Below are 22379 nucleotides of genomic sequence, written 5' to 3'. Positions count from 1 at the left end.
AATGCGGCGGCGGCGAGCTCGCATTTGTCGTGCTCGAGTGTTTAAGGCGATGGGATCGAAATGCGTTGGGGACTCCCCGCGCAGGTTCGAAACCTGCCGACTCCGGCGTCTGCCGCATGTCGCCTTGTGCCTGCGCGGCAGAGGCGAAGTGCCGCTTCTCCTTTCCTGGTACTATAACAACGCGAAATCGCTTGGACCTGCTGCCATGGACATCAATTCTTCAGATAACCACACACTTTGCCTTCGCACCTCTGGTGCTCTGCTTATGCCTTTGAAAACCTAATGAATAAAGCTGAAAGAACCGACACGATATGTAGGTGCTGGTAAAGCACGCAGTAAAGAACTGTTAACAGCAAGGGTTTCAGTGGGTTAACTGAGGAGAAGGCGTGATCGCTAATTGTTGACTTTTTATTTGGTGTTAGAAACACTCTTACTGTGCATGACGTGCAACAAATGTAGCCACAGAAATTGCATCACGCTTTCATGTATGCTATTGCAAACACCAACGTTGCCTAGATAGAAAACCGAAATAGCCGTGGGTTTGCTTGCTGGTCTGAAGGATCTCTCTTCGAATCTCTATCATTTGTCAATGGAAGTAAAAGGCGCTGCAATCTGATACGTTCAGAATCAAACCCGCAGCTGTTGTTCGACTTTATTTCTTGACTAATTACAACTGAGTGTCGCATGAGCAGTTACATAAACTTGTCTGGTATATTTGAACACAAATGCCGTTCTTCAATTAAAACTAACAGTACATTGTCAGGGACATTCAGTTCTATACAAACAAGAGACAGACAAGAGAATATTTCTACCGTTCATGTGGACTACGTGTTGACTTACTGATCGGAATAATTGAAAGGTTCGGGCTCATAGCCGATGCAGTGCGTGCTAATTAGAACAGCAACGCTGAGCTCTCAGCACCGTACTGAGCCCAGGTGTTTTTCTAAAGCTGTCAGGTGCAGTTCATTTACATGAAGGAAATCTCTTACTGGGTACGATTACAATGCAGTAAGTAGCACAGACTACTTAGGGAGCAGCCCGATGTGTTTAAAAATGACCCGAGCCAGGTAAGAGTCAAACCTACAATCTCCTGATTCGTAATCAGACGCCTTATCCATTGCGCCACTGGACCTGGTGTAACACTGCAGGACTGTAACCCAGTGAGCTCAGCCCTGCAACTAGTAAAATATTACCCCCGGTCCATTCTTTTCCAAAAGTGAGAAACACCTGTTTTCTACATGTTGTCTGTTTTAAAACCATATCTCTTTAAACCAAACCAAAGAGTTTGTCTTTTGCACTGCTATTCTGATTCATTTCGATTTCAAAGAAAAAAAAAACATTACCTTCCAAAGCATCATAAAATTGTCCCTTCTTCCAGACTCTACTTCTCTCTTGTAGTAGTACAGCAGACCTTTCCAGGTGAGCAGATCACAGAGTCCGAAATGAGCTTCCTCAATCAAGCAAAGTACCTGAACATGACTCTGTCATCATAAAAGCGCCCCTGTAATAAAGAAATTAAATCCGAAATCAAGAGGGCAGTTGCCTACTGAAATACAAGAAGTCATCAATTTTAACCTAGCAACACATTAAAGGCTGCATCTATACAAGTACGATTCTAGAAATGCTCACCAGATTACGTTTTAAGAAGGAACTGTGCCTCAGGTTCCGCCGAGATCTTAACTCGGATGGCAGGATTCAGAGTCCGGAGTGCGGACTGATGGCGCACGGAGGGTCCATATACTGTGGATCCCTCAGTGATCTTCCGCGTATTCAAACCACCAGCGTGTGACTCCCCTGTCCCCGTGACCTCATTGCTCTGCTCTCTCCTCTGTGCAGCCGAGCCCGACTCACGGTAAAGTGAAAAAAAATATGCCCTCAACGTGAGATTTAGTCTGGAGCGAGGATAGATGTTACCTTTTTATCATTGAACAGGATGTATGTGATGTGGCGACTAGGTTCAATTTTGTATCCTCTTTAAAAGATTAAGGACTGGGGTGAGCGTGATTTACCAGCTAAGAACCCGACGTGCGCACCGTTTAAGCTGCATAGACTCGGTCGTTTAACTCTTCTCCATTAGTAGGGTTAAGGTTAAAGAAAAAAACATTGCTGACTTCTTTTTTTTTTGCCAGCCGCTAGCGCTGATTAGCAAGGTTTGTATTTCATGTTTTGCAAGTTGCATCCATTTTAAGAAAAACAAGTCGCGTTAAAGACAGGAAATGAATACTTGCATTTAATTAAGTCTAGCCGTAGGCGGTTGTCCATAATGACCAGTACTGTTCAAGAAGACAGAACAAAGAAGGCACCGCTGGGATTCGAACCCAGGATCTCCTGTTTACTAGACAGGCGCTTTAACCAACTAAGCCACAGTGCCCCGGGAGTGTTGTCCTTTTGCAGCCACTTGGACACACCTTTAGAAAAACATTTTGTTAGGCATTCTGCCTCAGCCTAAACACCTATAGCTTGCAAAGCGCATGCTATTAGACAGGCACCTCTGCAAGACCTTAAGAGTCTCTTAAACTAGTGATAGTAAGGTGTTCCCAATGGGTGATGTTCGGCTTTCAAATCATCTCTCCGTGGAAGCACCGAGATGCAGCTGTTTAAGGCTTAGAAGCAGCTGACTGTTTCACTACCTAGCTGATCACTGTCAGTCAGGGAGCTTAGAGGTGAAAAGCCTGTCTGAGAGACAATTCGCCGTCGATCAGTTCAATATGTTCCGTACCAGCTCGGCGCACCCGAGATCATCTTGGTAGCCGTGTAGCTCAGATGAGTGAGAGCTTGTGTGTATTTACCACCGTGATTGGATGCCGGCCCTTCTCAGGTCACAGTAAACCTTCTGCTCAAAAAAAGTGAGGTAAAACCTCACTCTGCACAGTAAAACCTAAAAAAGTGAGGTTTTATTTAATCTCTGACCAAGGGAAACGTTTCATTTTTTCAAAGAAATGTTTGTTAAAAAATAAAGTCATAGTTCCATGGGATTCAATCATAGACCGTGTGACATGGAAGTCAGGAACCTAACCCACTAAAGCACTACAGAAACATTATCGACAGACAATGTACAGCGTGTACTATTCTTGTGTTGCGGTACATGAATATAATTATATCGTTATTAATTTCTAATTTATAACTTTATTAACTTTATAAATTAACTTTATAAATTTATTAACGTTATTAATTAATTTCACGACGCACAGACAGAGCGTGGGGAGCCGCCGCCTGCAAACACAGCTCCAGGCAGGACTCCGCTCTGCAGGAGCCGCAGAGCAGAGGAGATGGGGGCAGCTTAGCTCCTGTGCAGAGACCTGAGCTGCTGTTGCTGCGGACGCTGTCTTTTCTGCACTCGGGGTAGGAGTGAATGTTGAGTTGCCCTTAGAAATGAAGCAGAGCACTTCAACGGCACGGGTGTGTGTGTGTGCGCCCTGGTGATTCTGGGAGACAGATCGAACCTGGGCTAAAAGAGAGGAGGCTTAGCCCTCTTCCATTTACTAGTTCAAAGTTGTACAACCCATTTGTATCTGCTAGGCGGCGCAGTCGTCGTGCACAAAGAACGCTTTGAAAAGCGTCAAAGGCAAGTCATTCTGAGTTGGTTGTTTGTGTTTTCCGTTCAGACGCGAAATGCTGAAATGATCTCTCGGCTCCTCGGTTGTCATTTCTGCTCCGTAAAGGAATCACAGCACGCGTCGGCTTCCAGCATGGTGGGTCGGGACACGATGCCGGGGGGTCGGAGAGAGCGATGTCTTCCTCATTAGTATAGGACCTGTCACCTGTCCCCACCTGTCACGCGGGAGACAGGGGTACATCAGGACGCGCATTGAAGTGAAAGCAGGATGCGCTGCGACATGCACTGTGCAGATCCCGCCACACTAAGAGGTGAGTGGGTCTGTTCGATAACAGCGCTAGGCGAATCCCCAATCCCCTTTTGTGCGTGGCGACAAAAGAAGTCTGAAGTCCGTTTCCACCCGGGGACCTTTCGCGTGTGAGGCGAACGTGATAACCACTACACTACGGAAACAGTGGTCAGATGTGCCCAGCGGCCCAGTGCTGAGCTTCGCCAATGCGATTCAGCGGCTTCCAGTGCCTTTATTGGTGTGCGCTGATGGACCGTGCTCTCTCTCCAGAGTCCAGCACGCCTGTCATGGACGGAGCAGGAAAGGCGGCGCCACATTCTACAGCCCTCTCCACGCAATCGACGAAATCGGGCTACTGAAGTGGAGAAAATCGCCTCTCCAGAAAGTGCAAATATCATCTTGGAGAGTATAAATCCTATTGCCAAAGGTCAGCCCTGTCTACCAGAGTAACCCTCCCACCTCCTGCAGCGATGGTCAGCTCGTCTCACACGCGAGAAGTTTCGGCTGGAAACAAGCGCCCCCTCTTCTCGCACGTTTTGCACGTTCGAGTAGTTTTAATGCGGCTCCTTCGTACACGGTGCTGATCTTTTGGAAAGCAGGAGGCAAAATTAACACGTTCTCATACCGGGAGTCGAACCCGGGCCGCCTGGGTGAAAGCCAGGAATCCTAACCGCTAGACCATATGGGAGCACGCAACCCTGCTGTTCCGGGCATCATCCAAGCAAACCACAGAAATATTAGAAAACACGCAAGAGAGTTGTCACTCAGAGTGTCGAAGGGTCGATGTATACTGGGGCTCAGTTGAAATGCAACGTCAGGACTTTTCCGAATTATGTCACACGAAGAGAGCACAGCCTTTTCCGCCCTGCCACGTGTGTATCGGTAACTCGCCGTGATCGTATAGTGGTCAGTACTTTGCGTTGTGGCCGCAACAACCCCAGTTCGAATCCGGGTCACGGCAGAATAGGGGCGTCTGCTTTTACTACTTGCACGAATGAAGGCAAAAAAAAGCCAATCGATGTGAACGAACGGCGCTTTACAGAGGAGTACTGCCTGACTGGATCGTTGATGAACGACAGAGGCCACTCTGACCTCTTCTCGGGTTTCTTCAATTACTTACTAAGGATCTTCTTCACATTCGCCCATGCAGGGGAAGCCAGTTACACCAAAGCAAACGTAGGAAAGTGCAATTCAAGCAGAGACCAGGAGGGACTTGTTTACACCGAGAGTGGTCGGAGAATGGAACAATGCGCCCAGCCCTGTTGGTGGAGCCGATTCTTGATGAGATCTTGGGCTCACTAAGAAGCCCCCGCTGGATGCTAATCTTTCTGCTGTTCTTGCAGGTCCTGCGCTGCTTTTGAGCCGACAAGGCTCGTCCTGGTCTGTCGGCACAACCCAATTGCAAATGATCGGCTCCGTGTACAGACGGAACGTGCGTTTGGTACAAGACTGCATGAAGGCACCGGAAATACATTGGGAACAAATGACCGGTCGCTCAATACCTCTGTGAAGTACAGGAGCATGCAGAACGAGGCTGTTTCCGCCCGGTCTCGAACCGGGGACCTTTCGCGTGTTAGGCGAACGTGATAGCCGCTACACTACGGAAACCTGCAGGGACAGTTGCTGGTGTCTCGCTTGCGTTTCCGGCTGAGAAAGGGAAGCGTCACTTTAGGCAGGGGGCGCTGGAGAGAGGAACAAAGGGCGCGATGAAACAAAATACCGAAACCCTGGATCTTTAGATCTTCAGTCTAACGCTCTCCCAACTGAGCTATTTCGGCGGTGGACAGAGCGCACAGCCACCTGCTCCAGCCTTCCTGTGTTGCGGCATGAGCGCACCAAGAGGAGCGGGAGAGTGTTGCAGGAACGTCACTCAGAAGGAAAGCCACCCAGCTGCGCCCTCTGAGCTCTGTCCAGCGCATCTTCCTCGCATGGACTCCTGCCTGCGACGGGCAGGAAACAATTAGCAAGAACAGAACAACACCCCATGGGTGTCTCATGACCACACCTTAGGTTGTGACACGTGCAGGTGTGAGGGGTTGCCGGGCTACTTTGGAGCAGAGCTTGGGCGGAGGGGGGGCGGGAAAGCAGACAAAGAGGTGACACCTCAAGGTCTGCACGATCACAGCTCTCCGCCGCCCCAGGCTTCCGCTCGATAAGCTGCTGGACACACCCGCCCCTCCTCACACAGACCGTGGAAAAGCCCCCGAGTGGGAGGGCTCTCTCTTCCTCCCAGGAGCTCTTGGACACGACGCACAGACAGGGTGCGGGGAGCTGCCGCCTGCAAACACGGCTCCAGGCAGGACTCCGCTCCGCAGGAGCCGCAGAGCAGAGCAGAGGAGATGGGGGCAGCTTAGCTCCTGTGCAGAGACCTGAGCTGCTGCTGCTGCAGACGCTGTCTTTTCTGCACTCGGGGTAGGAGTGAATGTTGAGTTGCCCTTAGAAATGAAGCAGAGCACTTCAACGGCACAGGTGTGTGTGTGTGCGTGCGCCCTGGTGATTCTGGGAGACAGATCGAACCTGGGCTAAAAGAGAGGAGGCTTAGCCCTCTTCCATTTGCTACTTCAAAGTTGTACAACCCATTTGTATCTGCTAGGCGGCACAGTCGTCGTGCACAAAGAACGCTTTGAAAAGCGTCCAAAGCAAGTCATTCCGAGTTGGTCGTTTGTGTTTTCCACTAATGTAAGAGCTATTTCAAGTGCGACGTGGTGCGGCTTTTCAAATGCTTGTGGGCATTTCTCTGTTGTTGATTCTTTTTTTGTCTGTAACAAAGTGGCATTTTCATGTCCGGACGGGGAGACTTTATCATTCCGACATGAAGCCACCCTTAAGTCCTCTGAGGCGTGTCTGTCTGCAAGGCTTGTATTTTGGAAATGTTTTTTTGAAACGGAAAACGACTTTGAAATAGGCTTCCGCCGGCGTCTCGCGATCCAGGTAAGATTGTAGCAAGAACGCAGCGGCTGTGGGGCTTGCTGTAGTCGTGGCCGAGTGGTTAAGGCGATGGCCTAGAAATCCATTGGGGTCTCCCCGCGCAGGTTCGAATCCTGCCGACTACGTTATCTGCCTCCAGTCGGTGTGTTTCGGCGCAAGCAAAGAAGTGCGCCTCTTTGCTGTTCCTGGTGGTTTTAAAACGCCCAATCGCTTGTACCCGCTGCCTTGGAAATAAGTTCTTCAGCATCCGCGAATGGCATTTTGCAGCTGGAAGCAGATGTCGATGCACTTTGCACAGAGCACCAAAAAAGCGTCTTTTTTGAAGGCTCAGGCACTGAGCATTGGTGGTTCAGTGGTAGCATTCTCGCCTGCCATGCGGGAGGCTCGGGTTCGATTCCCGGCCAATGCAGTGGCTTTTGCAGCGAGCGGCTCCATCACTTGCATCCCCTTGCAACTCGCAACTGAAAACCCACTGAAGCTAAGCAGGTGTGAGCCAGGTCAGTACCCGAATAAGGGTGAGCTACAGGGAAAAACAAAGCTTCCAGCTGGAAGCGGTGTTAATGGTGCCGGCGGGGGGGCGCTCACCCTGAGGTCTGTGCGGGTCCCAATGCCCCAGTATAGTGACGGAGTTGCTGTGTTGTAAAATGGCGCTGTCTTTTGGATGAGATGTAAAACCGAGGTCACAGCGTTCTGTGGTCATTCAAAATGACCACCAAAACCTTTGACAAAAGCTCTTGGTAATTGATGGTCTTCAATAATGCTTCTCCTTTAGGTACATTTTAAATCAGCTGAAAAATGCTGTGAAATGGGGGGGCACTTCAGGCCAGTGTAGGATTTGGGTTACAAGAACCATGAAACTGCACGAGAAAGCCCGTACACTGAATTACACGGCTTTCTATTCAAAGGAGGACAAAAGAAATTCCCTGAGTTTGATTTTTTGCAGCACAGAGAGGAGCACTGTCGTGAGGCTGGTTAGCTCAGTTGGTTAGAGTGTGGTGCTAATAACGCCAAGGTCGCGGGTTCGAGCCCCGTACGGGCCAGGTCCTTTTCTCCTCTCTTACCAAAGCTGTTAGGTTCCTTTCCGTGGTGAGAGGGGTTGTCATGCAACGCTGCCACATAGTGCCGACAGACAAGAGTGTTGCGTGAGAAGAGAAAAGTGTTTGAAGATTTAAGAGTGTCTTAGGTGGAGCCAAAATCAAGTGTCACAAATGCAAGTGGTTGGATTTCCAATGTTTAATATGGTAAATCCTTAAGTTTCTTGGCGGTATCCTTTACAGTCCTCTGTTCGGTCGACAAGGGACTGAAGGGGGCAGCTTTCCTCACACATACAGTGCAATGTACTGTAGTGTTCCCCTTCATTGAATTCGCAGTTCTGCATCAGACCTCTAACTCGTTTCCTTAGCTTGGATTTAAGCCACGAAGCAGGCTTCTACTGTATAAGGAATCACAAACTATTTGAGAGGCCACCATCCCAGGGGGAACTGACAAAGTCTATCCCTAAACACCTAGCGCGGTCTCTCGAGAGACTGTCAAAAATCGCTTTCTCCGTTTGCGTTGCAAGTAAGTGAAAACGCGGTCTCAACCCAGAGCCACTTGGCAGCAGCGACACGTAAATACCGTTACTGTTACTGCTCGATACCGACGTTAGCCTACTATACCATGTTCAGCCACCGCTAGAAAATGCACGGCTCTAGAACCGGAGCAAACGACAGGAGGGCCAACGCCGAACGGGCACACGTGTCAGACATGGAGCGCGACGAGAATGGGATTCGAACCCATGCGTGCAGAGCACAATGGATTAGCAGTCCATCGCCTTAACCACTCGGCCACCTCGTCGAGGGATCTGCGCTGTCCGGACATGGGTTGGCGCGCTCCAGATGATCTTTTTCTTTTTTTTCCCCCGTACTCGAGGGTCATTTTCCTGTTCCACATGCGATTTCAACATTTTCCTTGGGAGATGTCAAGCCAGCAAGCCACTGCTGTGGTTCAGTGGCCAGTGTGGAGTTCAGTGGCCCTGTTGTACACAGAAAGCACATTGAGCTCCTTGGACATGAAAAGTTCCAGATAAAAGCCATTTGTCACCCTTTCTCTTGGTGTTGATGTTGCTATTATATGTAAAGGTGGCAACTTGCTCAGCGAGCAGGCGGAGCACACACCGAATGCAGATGTGTCTGAGTGGTGTGTCCAAGTGGCTGTCAAAGGACAGCTCTCCTGGGGCACCGTGGCTTAGTTGCTTAAGGTGCCTGTCTAGTACACAGGAGACCCTGGCTCCGAATCCCAGCGGTGCCTTTTTTGTTCTGTCTTCTCGAACAGAACTGGTCATTATGGACAACCGCCTACGGCTAGACTTAATTAAATGCAAGCATTCATTTCCTGTCTTGAACAACTTGTTTTTCTTATAATGGATGCAACTTGCAAAACATGAAATACAAACCTTGCTAATCAGCACTCGTGGCTGGCAAAAAAAAAAAGAAGTCAGCAATGTTTTTTTCTTTAACCTTAACCCTTCTAATGGAGAAGAGTTAAACGACCGAGTCTATGCAGCTTAAACGGTGCGCACGTCGGGTTCTTAGCTGAAAGGGTGGTAAATCACGCTCACCCCAGTCCTTAATCTTTTAAAGAGGATACAAAATTGAACCTAGTCGCCACATCACATACATCCTGTTCAACGATAAAAAGGTAACGTCTATCCTCACTCCAGAGTCAATCTCACGTTGAGGGCATATTTTTTTCCACTTTACCATGAGTCGGGCTCGGCTGCACAGAGGCGAGAGCAGAGCAATGAGGTCACGGGGACAGGGGAGTCACACGCTGGCTGTTTGAACACGCGGAAGATCACTGAGGGATCCACAGTATGTGGACCCTCCGTGCGCCATCAGTCCGCACTCCGGACTCTGAATCCTGCCATCCGAGTTAAGATCTCGGCGGAACCTGAGGCGCAGTTCCTTCTTAAAACGTAATCTGGTGAGCATTTCTAGAATCGTACTTGTATAGATGCAGCCTTTAATGTGTTGCTAGGTTAAAATTGATGACTTCTTGAACTTCAGTAGGCAACTGCCCTCTTGATTTCGGATTTAATTTCTTTATTACAGGGGCACTTTTATGAAGACAGAGTCATGTTCAGGTACTTTGCTTGATGGAGGAAGCTCATTTCGGACTCTGTGACCTGCTCACCTGGAAAGGTCTGCTGTACTACTACAAGAGAGAAGTAGAGTCTGGAAGAAGGGACAATTTTATGATGCTTTGGAAGATAATGTTTTTTTTTTCTTTGAAATCGAAATGAATCAGAATATCAGTGCAAAAGACAGACTCTTGGTTTGGTTTAAAGAGATATGGTTTTAAAACAGACAAAATGTAGAAAACAGGTGTTTCTCACTTTTGGAAAAGAATGGACCGGGGATAATATTTTACTAGTTGCAGTGCTGATCTCACTGGGTTACAGTCCTGCAGTGTCACACCGGGGCCAGTGGCGCAATGGATAACGCGTCTGACTACGGATCAGGAGATTGCAGGTTCGACTCCTGCCTGGCTCGGGTCGTTTTTAAACGCATCGGGCTACTCCCTAATTAGTCTGTGCTACTTACTGCATTGTAATCGTACCCAGTAAGAGATTTCCTTCATGTAAATGAACTGCACCTGACAGCTTTAGAAAAACACCTGGCCTCAGTACGGTGCTGAGAGCTCAGCGTTGCTGTTCTAATTAGCACGCACTGCATCGGCTATGAGCCTGAACTTTTCAATTATTCCGATCAGTAAGTCAACACGTAGTCCACATGAACGGTAGAAATATTCTCTTGTCTGTCTCTTGTTTGTATAGAACTGAATGTCCCTGACAATGTACTGTTAGTTTTAATTGAAGAACGGCATTTGTGTTCAAATATACCAGACAAGTTTATGTAACTGCTCATGCGACACTCAGATGTAATTAGTCAAGAAATAAAGTCGAACAACAGCTGCGGGTTTGATTCTGAATGTATGAGATTGCAGTGCCTTTTACTTCCATTGACAAATGATAGAGATTCGAAGAGAGATCCTTCAGACCAGCAAGCAAACCCACGGCTATTTCGGTTTTCTATCTAGGCAACGTTGGTGTCTGCAATAGCATACGTTGGTGCCGTAGGCTTTGGGAGGAAAACCTGCAGGATGGAAAGGTGATCTATAGCCTCATCTCTAGAGATGTTTTGTTGCTGTGGCATGTGTGTGACCCATATTAAAAAAAAAATATCGAAGCTGCCTCTAAATCTGCAAATGAAGATGAGTCGATATACCACTTGTTTTTCGTATAACTAGACATATATTCATTTGTTACTGATTTCATTCATTGAGCACGGGTACAATAGAGGTACAGCAATTCACTGTTTGACATGTCTGGTACAGAACCTACAGAACCTAGCAATTAAAAAAAGGGGTGAAACTGTCTTTAGACTCAGCATACAGTACCGAGGCCACCCATGACCAAATAAAGGCTAACCTCGATAATCAGCCTAAAGAACGCAGACTACAGCAAAACGACTGACTTTGAAAAGGGAATGAACGTCCGGAAGGAGTAGTGGAACTAGCTTGAGATGCTTCTCCGGACCCCTAACTAAAAGCCACCGAGAACCAGCAGCGGCGTCGACTCCTTTCGAACCGGGATCCTTCCGCAGCCACGCAGTTCGTGGTGTCCTAACCCTCCCGTATCTGATATTGGACCATGCACATCAGGGGAGAGCACGAACGCAGTCCCCCACTACCAGAAATTATGCAGTCGAGATTCCCACATTTGGGGAATTCGCAGGGGTCAGCACAGCCGGAGTGCAACGGCCGAGCCTCGCCCTGGGTGAACCGATTCGATTTCGATTTTTAAGAACTTTATTTTCTTTTCACAAAAAAATACAGGACATCACAAATCAGAAAGCTTTACATTAATATACATACTTAAAACAGTATATATGATCACATCTCATTACATTTTGACACGGTAACAGTTACATAGCAACAATTTTCTTTTTTTCTGGTGCAAATCACATTCTTTACTTAAACATGATAATGTTTTTCACAGTTTCTTGAGATATTGACCTATGCTCTCTATTTCCCACAGATTTTCTGCTTCCTCCCTCCCTTCTCTCCACAGATCTCTGAGGTAATAGTTCTCTCGGGTGATGAACAGGGCCAGGCTACCTGCTGCCTTGACTGGGACCTCGATGCCTTTGAACAGCCCCATGTTCCTCACTCTCCACAGGGCGTCTTTCCCACTGTTCACCACGGCCCAGATCCTGTCAAACACGTCGGGAGGAAGTTTGACAGGAGAGATGCCGTATATGACGAAAGCAGCGGTCAGGGTAAATTGGGGCAAGAGAGCCTGCAACCAATCTTCAAACTGTGCCCAGAAGGCCTTAGCAAAAAAACAGGACCACAGGAGATGGGTCACAGTCTCCTCCTCGCCGCAGCCCACCCTAACGCAGCGAGGGCTGGGGGTGAGGCCCCTACGGTACAAGAAAGTTCGTACCGGTAAGCACTGGTGGAAGACACTCCAGGCTAAATCTCTGTTAATGTTGTACAGAAATTTAGAGGATGTGTGTCTCCACACCTTCCTTGTTTGGGCTGATGTTAAAATGCCCACAGGGGTCTGCCTATTGTTCTGGGGTGCAACGAAATCTTCCAGTTTTTGGACGCTGACATCTCGGAGGGGAATATGGCCAATTGGGTGAGATCTTAGAAAACTTTTAACTGTCCCATAAATTGCAGGGCATGTGTCAGAGAGTGGGACGTCCAGCTTGGGTCTGACACCCCACACTCTGAACTCCTCCCTACCTACCCAGAGCCTGGAAAAATAAGTCCAGGTACGCGCTGCAGGTGCTGTTGCAAAGCCTCTCAGCACAGAGGCCAGGAAAATGCACAGCAGCTTCGTAGCAATATCTGGGACAGACTTCCCCCCTGAGGGTAGCGGCCTGTACATTATTTCCCTTCTGAGTCTTTCCTGCTTCCCACCCCATAGAAATTGAAACATCAATCTCCTCAGCACCGCTGCAACACGGTGTGGGATTGGGAAGGTAGAAGCCAGAAAATTCAAGACAGGCAAGAGCTCGGCTTTGATGACCAGCACCTTCCCTGTCATGGTGAGGTCTCGGTCCTTCCATTGCATCAGTTTTTTGTTTAAGATTGGCAATTTGTTCTGCCAATTTACTGTTCCCATCTCTTCTCCAAAATACACCCCCAGGACCTTAATTCTCTTCTCTTGCAGCCTGAGATCATGTCCTTCTTTTGGCTCCCTCCAGTTCTGATAAAAAATCTCACTCTTAGATTTGTTAATTTTTGCGGATGAAGCCAAAGAGAAACGATCACAGCACTGCAGAGCTCTGCTAATTGAGGCATTGTCAGAGAGGAGCAGGGTGACGTCATCCATGTATAGAGATGTCTTTACCTCTCCTCCCCCACTTCCAGGCACTGGTATCCGATTAATGGCCTGATCCTGGCGCAAGGCACAGGCTAAGGGCTCCATAGCCAAAACGAATAACAAGGGGGATAATGGGCAGGCCTGCCTCACCTCTGAACAGACTTCAAAGGGGCGTGATCTATTGCCATTAACCATTACTCTGCTGTTGCTACCTGTGTACAGCAGGTTAATCCACTTTCTCATGATGGGGCCAAAATTCATGTGCTCAAGTACCGATGTTAAGTACTGCCGGTTTAGGCGGTCAAAGGCCTTTTCTAGGTCTACACCTAAAATGCACAGAGGGAGGGAGCGATCCTCTGAGTACAGACAAACATCCCTCAACAAGGCCAGGTTGTCGCTCATCAGGCGTCCTGCTATCCCACAAGTCTGTTCTTTCCCTACCAGTGAGGCCACTACATTTTGTAGGCGCAGGATCTTAGTGTCCACGCCTAAGAGGCTGAGGGGTCTCCAGTTCTTTATGTCATTCTTTGCTCCTTTCTTAAACAAGAGAGAGATAGTGCCTTCTCTTAAGGAGTCAGGCAGCAATTCTGTCTTATAGCTTTCCTCGAATAGGAGCAGTAGCGGATCCTGAAGCAGATCCCAAAAGGTGCAATAAAATTCTTTAGGGAGCCCGTCAGCACCCGGAGTTTTCCCCTTCTGTAAGCTCTCCATAGCCTGTCTCAGCTCTTCTACTGTCAAATCCCTCTCAAGTACTTCCCTATCTTCTTCACTCAAAACGTTTTCTAGCTTTGAGGTAAAAAAATGAATTTCTTCATCCTTTACCTCTGTAGAGCTGTACAGTCTTGAGTAGAAGGCCTCGGTGCAGGAGAGGATAGCACTCGGCTCTGTTCTCTCTCGTCCCTCCTCATCAACTACACTTTCCATGACAGACTTGGAGCCTACCACTTTCCTGAAAAAGAAGCGAGTACACTTCTCATTTTCTTCCAAGAACTGCACTCTGCTTCTTAACAGCACTCCTCGACTACTTTCTTCGGCTATGCTCCGGATGTCCTTTTTAAAAGGGTGATATCCTCGAGCACATCGAAGCCACTGTGCAGCATCGTGTAGAGACGCTGCAGCTGCCTCTGTTTCCTGGCTAGCACTCCTCTCCGTCTGGCAGCAGCCTTCCTTCCCTCAGCCATGAAAAAGGCCTTTGTCCACACCTTCACCTCCTCCCACCACTCTCCTACTGACCCGTACAGACACTGCAAGGACAGCCACTGTGATAGTTTCTCCTTGTAGCGGGATACAACCCCCTCGTTCTCTAGCAGCTTTGTGTTGAGTTTCCAGAGGCCTGGGCCAAAGACAGTCCCGCCCTGGAGTTCCACTCTACACCCTAAAGCCTGATGATCTGAGAAGAAGACAGGCTGAAGAGTGACCCCAACAACTTTCACTCTCTCTGAGACAAAGCAATAGTCAATTCTGGAGCTGCTATTCCTCCCTGACCATGTATATCCTGCTGTTGTGGGATATATACATCTATATGTGTCTGAGAGTTTAAAGTCTTGAACTAAGATTTGCAGGGCCAGTGAGCTGGAATCCAATTTTATCGGAGAGCTAGACTGCCTGTCTGTGTGCTCTAAGATACAATTAAAATCCCCTCCCACTATCACGTCTGTGCTACTTAACAATAGGGGAGAGAGTGCCTTGAGTAGCTCCACCCTTCCTCCCACATCAGTAGGACAATACACATTGATTAGCCGCAGGTTAACGGTCCCCCATTCCACATCCACACACAGCAACCTGCCATCTATGACCCTCTGAATACTTTTCAATTTGAAAGCCCATCCTTTGAAAAGAATGGCCACGCCAGAGGCTCTGTTGTTATTGTCCCCTGACCAAACAGAAGGCCCTTTATCCCACCTATCTTCAAAGCTTTTATACCTCTCTTGATAGGCTAAAGCACACTCCTGCAACATCAACACATCTCCCTCTCTCTGCTGGAGGTAATCAAAGACAGACTGGCATTTCACTCTGTCATTGATACCTCTGGTGTTAAGAGAAATTATGTTTAGAGCCATATTACATAAGAAAGTGGAACCAGTCTTTACAAAACACATTTCTCTTCGGTCTCACCTGTTACCTTCTTCTTTTTCTTTTTCTTCTTACCAATTTCCTGCCAGCCATCCTCTGAATGAGCCTTCATCAGGGTGGCAGCAGTAAAAGCGTTCACGGAGTCCATTTCAAGGAAGGGGGTAGAGGGAGGGGTGGAGGGGTTCCAGCTGTCCCCATCGCCATGCTCTCCTTCCTCCTCGCTCGGGGAGAAAACAGAGTCATTTTTGCACTCCGGCTGTGCTGACCCCTGTGAATTCCCCAAATGTGGGAATCTCGACTGCATAATTTCTGGTAGTGGGGGACTGGGTTCGCGCTCTCCCCTGATGTGCTTGGTCCAAAATCAGATACGGGAGGGTTAGGACACCACGAGCTGCGTGGCTGCGGAAGGATCCCGGTTCGACAGGAGTGGACGCCGCTGCTGGTTCTCGCTGGCTTTTAGTTAGGGGTCCGGAGAAGCATCTCAAGCTAGTTCCACTACTCCTTCCGGACGTTCATTCCCTTTTCAAAGTCAGTCGTTTTGCTGTAGTCTGCGTTCTTTAGGCTGATTATCGAGGTTAGCCTTTATTTGGTCATGGGGGGCCTCGGTACTGTATGCTGAGTCTAAAGACAGTTTCACCCGTTTTCTGATTGCTGGGTTCTGTACCAGTGCAGACATGTCAAACAGTGAATGGCTGTACCTCTATTGTATCCATGCTCAATGAATGAAATTGGTAACAAATGAATATATGTCTAGTTATACGAAAAACGAGTGGTTTATCGACTCATCTTCATTTGCAGATTTAGAGGCAGCTTCGATATTCGTTTTACAGACGGGTTTTTTTTTTTGAATATGGGTCACACACATGCCACAGCAACAAAACATCTCTAGAGATGAGGCTATAGATCACCTTTCCATCCTGCAGGTTTTCCTCCCAAAGCCTACGGCACCAACGGCGACCCCTGCTGGCCGGGAGAGCAAAAGCTTACAGCACCTGGTATTCCCAGGCAGTCTCCCATCCAAGTACTAACCAGGCCCGACGCTGCTTAGCTTCCGAGATCAGACGAGATCGGGCATGTTCAGGGTGGTGTGGCCGTAAGCGAAACCCCTGGCGCCTGACTCGCTACTTGAAGCTGTGTGTGGCGGGGGTTCCGTGCCCCCCGAGCGGGACTGAAGGATCGTTCGTGTGCAACTCTTTGGAAAGGAGCTGCTTTCCAAATCGCATTGCGTGCCTGGATGTTGGCGAATGCGCTCCCTTGTGTTGGCTCGTCCTGCACTGGAGGAGGACAAACAATCTGCACGGAGGAGCACCAGGCAAGTCTTCAGTGCACAGCACTCTGGAAACATTTCGGGGCTGTCGCGTGTTTATTTCAGCACGTAAAGCGCACCGGTCCAACACGTCGGCCGGGCGCACGGCGCCTCCGCCCTCTTGCTGCCCCTGCAGCTGCTTCACTTTTCCCTTTAGTTGCCATCGATTTTTTTGTAGTGCTATACATATACGATTGAGGTATCTTAGAGTTCTCCTTCGAAGACCCAGCACTCTCTTTTCTTTTCCCAGTGTTACTCATATCGGACTTTTTAAACCTAAAAAAAAATCGTTTTTTTTTCTTTCAATTATAACTGAAGTTTAAACAACTAGTGTTAAGTCCTTATTTTTCTGTAGTCAAAAAAAGCAAAAATTAACATTCAGGTCATGAAAAACTCAAAAAAACTCCCCAACCACTAAACTTTACCTCCCACCTGAGCGCCATCTTGAACGCCCCTACCACCAGAGAATGCTCACGATTTCGGAAGCTGTCTCCGGGACGTGCTGATTCCACACATCCTGAATAAATCATGATATTGTTAGTTGTTGTAGCTAGACGTTCAAATGAGTTTCATGGCCAGATGGACTGTTTCCTCCAGCGGTATAATATTGCAGTGAGACAGCACGATGCCTGCAAGACTATGTCACGCTAAACGCCACAGATTGTGTTTGTCCGTTCGTGTCAGTCGTCCCGCAGCCACGGGAAGTGGGACACAAACATGCTGCAATGCTTTCAGGACGTTAGGATTTGTTTGTGCAACATCCGAGAAGAGTTCTTGTGGCTTGAATGTGAACTGTACGTGCCCGCCCCCTTTCCTCTGTAGTGCATGAGTTCCTCCCGGCATGCCCTTCGTCATTGTTCTGTCATCTTGTATTTAAAGGGTTGTATTTCTGCTGCTGAAAATAAGCAACGGTTTTCTCACAACGCCCTTTGTTCCCAACGGAGCCCTTGTCTGTCATGAAATTCTTCAAAACCTCAAGCTAGAAGAAGAAGAAGACGACAAATATGAAGCGTTATAGCAACGACATGCCATGAGACGATCGATAACGATTTCCATAGGATCCCCGCGGTTGCCTGGCAACCGTCAGCTTTGCGCAGTGGCAGTATCGTAGCCTGTGAGGTTTAGCCGAGGCGCGATTATTGCTAGTTGAAAACTTTTCCCAATACCCCGCTTCCGCCGGTTTGCAATACAATCGGCGAAAGCAATTTTTGACAGTCTCGTCAGAGACTGAGCAAGGTGTTTAAAGACAGATTTGGTCACGGTGATATCATGGTAGAAAGAAACGAGCTTGTTACGTGTCAACAGAAACGCTCTTTAGCTCTTTCAGCTTTATGCAGAGAACAGCGTCTGTCGAGATTACTTTTGAGTCAGCGCGAAACGCCGTGTGCTGTCAGTATGATTTCATATTGCTCGTAGCGGCGTCTGGCTTTTGTCTGTCAAACGTTAGGTTGCGCTTCTTCATGCTGCATCGTCGGCATGAGTGGAGCATTTTAAACGTCTGTACTTACTGCGCCCCATAAGAAATCGTTTGTCCCCATTCAAAAGAGATTGTGCGATGTCTTGCAGCGTTCGCAAAGCAAACCTTTGACAGTTTGAAAAGAGGAATTTATTCTGCTTCCTGTGCGTGCAGTAGTTACAAAGTTGAACGTCTTTACACGATCTGCTGCAGTTTTCAGTGGGTGGGCTTTGTCAAATGGCTTGGAAAAACGCACTGTGTTTCGGCTCGGGAAACATCATGAGCAGTGTCCTGCATGTTTTCTGTGTATAGCTGTCTTTTAACGCATACAGAATTCATTCGAAATCATTGATTTCTCCAATTAACAAGGGTCCCTTTTTGAACCTGCCAGAAGCATTCTTTCAATGTAACAGATTTACTCCGGGGAAGGGCAGCATGACATTGAGAGTAGCTCAAGCTTTCAGCACCTTTATCTGACTGCATGTATGCAGACACTGCTCAGAATCCCCTGTAAGATTCTCCTTCAATTCCGTTTTGCAGTGCTTTAGCTCTTTCAAAAGGCTTCGCTTTGCTAGTCACAATCCAAGGCTCATGACAGCATTTGAAAACATTCGCAACTGCGTTGGCCGGGAATTGAACCTGGGTTAACTGCTTTGAAGGCAGCTATGCGCAACACTGGCTCGCTCCAGAATAAATCTCACGTCGAGGGCATATTTTTTTCCATTTTACCGTGAGTCGGGCTCAGCTGCACAGAGGAGAGAGCAGAGCAAAGAGGTCACGGGGACAGGGGAGTCACACGCTAACGGTTTGAATACGCGGAAGATCACTGAGGGATCCACAGTATATGGACCCTCCGTGCGCCATCAGTCCGCACTCCGGACTCTGAATCCTGCCATCCGAGTTAAGATCTCGGCGGAACCTGAGGCGCAGTTCCTTCTTAAAACGTAATCTGGTGAGCATTTCTAGAATCGTACTTGTATAGATGCAGCCTTTAATGTGTTGCTAGGTTAAAATTGATGACTTCTTGTATTTCAGTAGGCAACTGCCCTCTTGATTTCGGATTTAATTTCTTTATTACAGGGGCACTTTTATGAAGACAGAGTCATGTTCAGGTACTTTGCTTGATGGAGGAAGCTCATTTCGGACTCTGTGATCTGCTCACCTGGAAAGGTCTGCTATACTACTACAAGAGAGAAGTAGAGTCTGGAAGAAGGGACAATTTTATGATGCTTTGGAAGATAATGTTTTTTTTTTCTTATACTGAAAATGAAAGGTAGTTGTTTCTATATGGACTCAGTCTTTGGAATTTGTATATATATATTTCAGTGATCCCTCAGCCATTCCTTCTGTATTGTAATTCAATTTCTCTTTTAAAATTCCTTCCCCACTTCTAGGACCTGCAGTTGCTGAACTCCACAATGGCTTCTATTGGAAAGTCTGTGACTGAGACCAAGTGTTCACTTTTTTATGAAACCATTATTTATTTAGGAGCAATGAGCAATTCTTATATAAATGCAATAAAATCATTATGCTCAAACTATGAGAGAGAAAATTAAGGATAATTTAAGAAATCAGTCTTAGCTTGTTTCTATACACAGATGGTATTATTTATTTTCAAAGGAAACCCGCGAGGATTCCCCTGGTGTGCAAGATGTGCCTGAATACTCTTGATCAGCTTCCTGCTCACTTGAAGAGGGTGTGTATGAAGCACGCCACGGCAGAAAACATCAGGATGGCCTCTCAACAGGCGAGGGAGGACATGATGAATCACCTGAAGAACGGGGTCATCGTGGATTACCACAGAATAGAGATCGTGTCTGGTGAGGCAAACAGGATAGTGGTTGTAAGACTGCTAGAGTCCTTGGGCCTTTTTGTACATGGGAAGCCTGAAGACACATTGGCAAGGTGAGATATTTTTAATCTGTAAGGCTTCTGTAGTTTCTTTTTGAAATCATTGTTACAACATATTATGTAAAAGCATGTTGAAAAGAATCTACCTGCATTCCAGCGGCCCTGAGCAAGAGGCCGCAGTCCAGGAGGAAGAGATGCCAGAGGCTGCTCTAGAAACTGAAACAGAAGCGGATAAGGAAGGGGAAGATGTGAGCTCTGAAGAACTCTATCAGCAGTAAGACTTTTTATTTTTCAGATGTATCTATTTTTTACTAAAATTCTAATTTGTCTTATAGGTATAAAATGTTTAAACCGGTGTTTTATATCCTTACAGGCCCTGAGTAGTTAAAAAGTATCAGCAGGCCGGAAGAGAGTGGCCCAAGCTGGACTCTATAGAAAGCACTCCCTGGATGCTCCTCTCCTGATTGGATTCAAACAGTACCTTACCAAGGATCTGGGAGTGGCAAATTATTCTCAGGAGGTATTTATTTTTTAAAGGCATTTAAAATTAAGCAATGGTATCTTCATTGTAAATGTTTTTATTTCTTAGCTTAAAATTCACCCATGTGAAATGATGTCAGCCATAAACATCATGACTCTATATTTCCTACCTGAATCTATTCTACTTAAATTATTACATTATACACAATTTGAGTTCATTTTAAAAAGTAAAAGGTAATGAAAGGAATGCATTTTCATAAGAAAGATAATACCGATATGCATGTGATAATCTTCCTTATATCATGTAGTGCATCATTTGGACACTTTGTGGGCTTCAAATACAAAGAAAATCATGTTCTATGGTACAAGATAAATACAAAACTTAAGCTTTTATTTTAATTAGATTTCTTTATAAAGCATAAGCAATCATTTATTACATCGCTTCTTGAATTAAATCTTTTGACAAGAGGTAAGACTTCTGTTACATTTAAACCCATGTTTAGCTGTGTTTTTTAGATTTAACTGAACCAATTTCTGTGTGTGATAATGTCCTTGAATTCTGACAACATCACACTAAATTACATGATATAAAACAGCTAATGTTTCTAGAGATAAAGTTTCTGAGATGCTTCTAATTACTTTTTCTTACCAGGGACAGTTTAATTCACCTTGTACAGTACTGTAAGACCAAGATACTTTTTTTAAAAGTTATTTAACATTTTATAGAACTTTGTCTACTATGGCAACATGATGTGCTTGGTGAAACTTGGAAAAATACTGCTTGGCCACTTATCTTAAGATAAAGATAGGATAAAGGTTTATCTTTTGCACCTACCTGACCCCCAGGGAAGGCCAATGCTTTCTAAGTTGATGGTTCCCTACAGTAGACTGTACTTTAATTTCAAAGGTAATGTATATTGACCCAAATCAGTTTTGGAATCCAATCTACTGACGAGATGGAGCACATCCTTTTTTCAGGATTTTAGCATCATACGTTTGGTATATTTAGTCCCTAATGCTGAAAGAAATGATCATAGAACATTTGGACACTTTGTGGGCTTGAAATACAAAGCAAATCATGTTCTATGGTACAAGATAAATACAAAACTTAAGCTTTTATTTTAATTAGATTTGTTTATAAAGCATAAGCAATCATTTATTACATTAATATATGTAAAAATAACATTTTAGCATCATACGTTTAGTATATTTAGTCCCTAATGCTGAAAGAAATGAGCATAGAACATGACATCTAACCTTACCTGCGGTGTTTTTAATCCCTATTGCTCAATGCACGGTGAAAGCATTCCATACCTGTGTCTGACAATGAGGAATGGGCCCCTGAGACAGTCATTTGCCTGTTTCACAAATGATCGTATTTTACTAGAGATTCTGTTTGGGATTCAGATGTGCATTCGGACAGCAATCCCTTTCAAGAAATGATATGTTCTGGATGAGGTCAAAGGTGCTGGAACACTGTATCTAGGATGTGTTTGCAGAGACTGTGTGTCTCCTGCTTCAACGCAGTGATAAACAGATGTGCTCCTTTAATTTATTGGTACATGCCCAGGGCAGTAAGCAGTCTGAGGATTTATTTCCAGATGGCATAGAGCAGTGAAGCAGTGAAGTAGTGCAAAACACTGGATCATTATATTATTAGAATCTATTCTACTTAAATTATTACATTATACTCAATTTGAGTTCATTTTAAAAAGTAAAAGGTAATGAAAGGAATGCATTTTCATAAGAAAGATAATACCGATATGCATGTGATAATCTTCCTTATATCATGTAGTGCGTCATTTGGACACTTTGTGGGCTTGAAATACAAAGAAAATCATGTTCTATGGTACAAGATAAATACAAAACTTAAGCTTTTATTTTAATTAGATTTGTTTCTAAAGCATAAGCAATCATTTATTACATTAATATATGTGAAAATAACATTTTAGCATCATATGTTTAGTATATTTAGTCCCTAATGCCGAAAGAAATGATCATTTGTTTAACATGCACGGGTCTGTCTCAAAGGATGCAGTACTCCTGAAGGGTCTCAAACCCTAC

General features: G+C 46.2%; 8 non-coding genes and 2 pseudogenes across 8 annotated transcripts; 4 read left to right on the top strand and 6 right to left on the bottom strand.

Moving 5' to 3' along the window:
* Nucleotides 1-2297: 2297 nt before the first annotated feature.
* On the bottom strand, nucleotides 2298-2371 carry trnat-agu (transfer RNA threonine (anticodon AGU)). Its single transcript has one exon. It is a non-coding gene; the product is annotated as a tRNA-Thr (tRNA).
* Nucleotides 2372-4461: 2090 nt separating this feature from the next.
* On the bottom strand, nucleotides 4462-4533 carry trnae-uuc (transfer RNA glutamic acid (anticodon UUC)). The gene has a single exon. It is a non-coding gene; the product is annotated as a tRNA-Glu (tRNA).
* An 847-nt stretch (nucleotides 4534-5380) lies between these two features.
* On the bottom strand, nucleotides 5381-5453 carry trnav-aac (transfer RNA valine (anticodon AAC)). The gene has a single exon. It is a non-coding gene; the product is annotated as a tRNA-Val (tRNA).
* A 2286-nt stretch (nucleotides 5454-7739) lies between these two features.
* Nucleotides 7740-7813, top strand: trnai-aau (transfer RNA isoleucine (anticodon AAU)). The gene has a single exon. It is a non-coding gene; the product is annotated as a tRNA-Ile (tRNA).
* A 714-nt stretch (nucleotides 7814-8527) lies between these two features.
* trnas-gcu (transfer RNA serine (anticodon GCU)) lies at nucleotides 8528-8609 on the bottom strand. Its single transcript has one exon. It is a non-coding gene; the product is annotated as a tRNA-Ser (tRNA).
* Nucleotides 8610-10233: 1624 nt separating this feature from the next.
* On the top strand, nucleotides 10234-10306 carry trnar-acg (transfer RNA arginine (anticodon ACG)). Its single transcript has one exon. It is a non-coding gene; the product is annotated as a tRNA-Arg (tRNA).
* A 1168-nt stretch (nucleotides 10307-11474) lies between these two features.
* LOC138228140 (U1 spliceosomal RNA) lies at nucleotides 11475-11615 on the bottom strand (annotated as a pseudogene).
* A 3770-nt stretch (nucleotides 11616-15385) lies between these two features.
* On the top strand, nucleotides 15386-15566 carry LOC138228151 (U1 spliceosomal RNA; annotated as a pseudogene).
* A 636-nt stretch (nucleotides 15567-16202) lies between these two features.
* LOC138228279 (5S ribosomal RNA) lies at nucleotides 16203-16321 on the bottom strand. Its single transcript, XR_011185365.1, has one exon. It is a non-coding gene; the product is annotated as a 5S ribosomal RNA (ribosomal RNA).
* A 1292-nt stretch (nucleotides 16322-17613) lies between these two features.
* LOC138228175 (U4 spliceosomal RNA) lies at nucleotides 17614-17755 on the top strand. The gene has a single exon (XR_011185261.1). It is a non-coding gene; the product is annotated as a U4 spliceosomal RNA (small nuclear RNA).
* Nucleotides 17756-22379: the final 4624 nt, after the last annotated feature.

This window comes from Lepisosteus oculatus, unplaced genomic scaffold, assembly GCF_040954835.1.
Source record: "Lepisosteus oculatus isolate fLepOcu1 unplaced genomic scaffold, fLepOcu1.hap2 HAP2_SCAFFOLD_40, whole genome shotgun sequence".
Taxonomy (NCBI): Eukaryota; Metazoa; Chordata; class Actinopteri; order Semionotiformes; family Lepisosteidae; genus Lepisosteus; species Lepisosteus oculatus.
The sequence above is the reverse complement of the archived record's forward strand: the minus strand, read 5'-3'. Positions and strand labels throughout refer to the sequence as shown.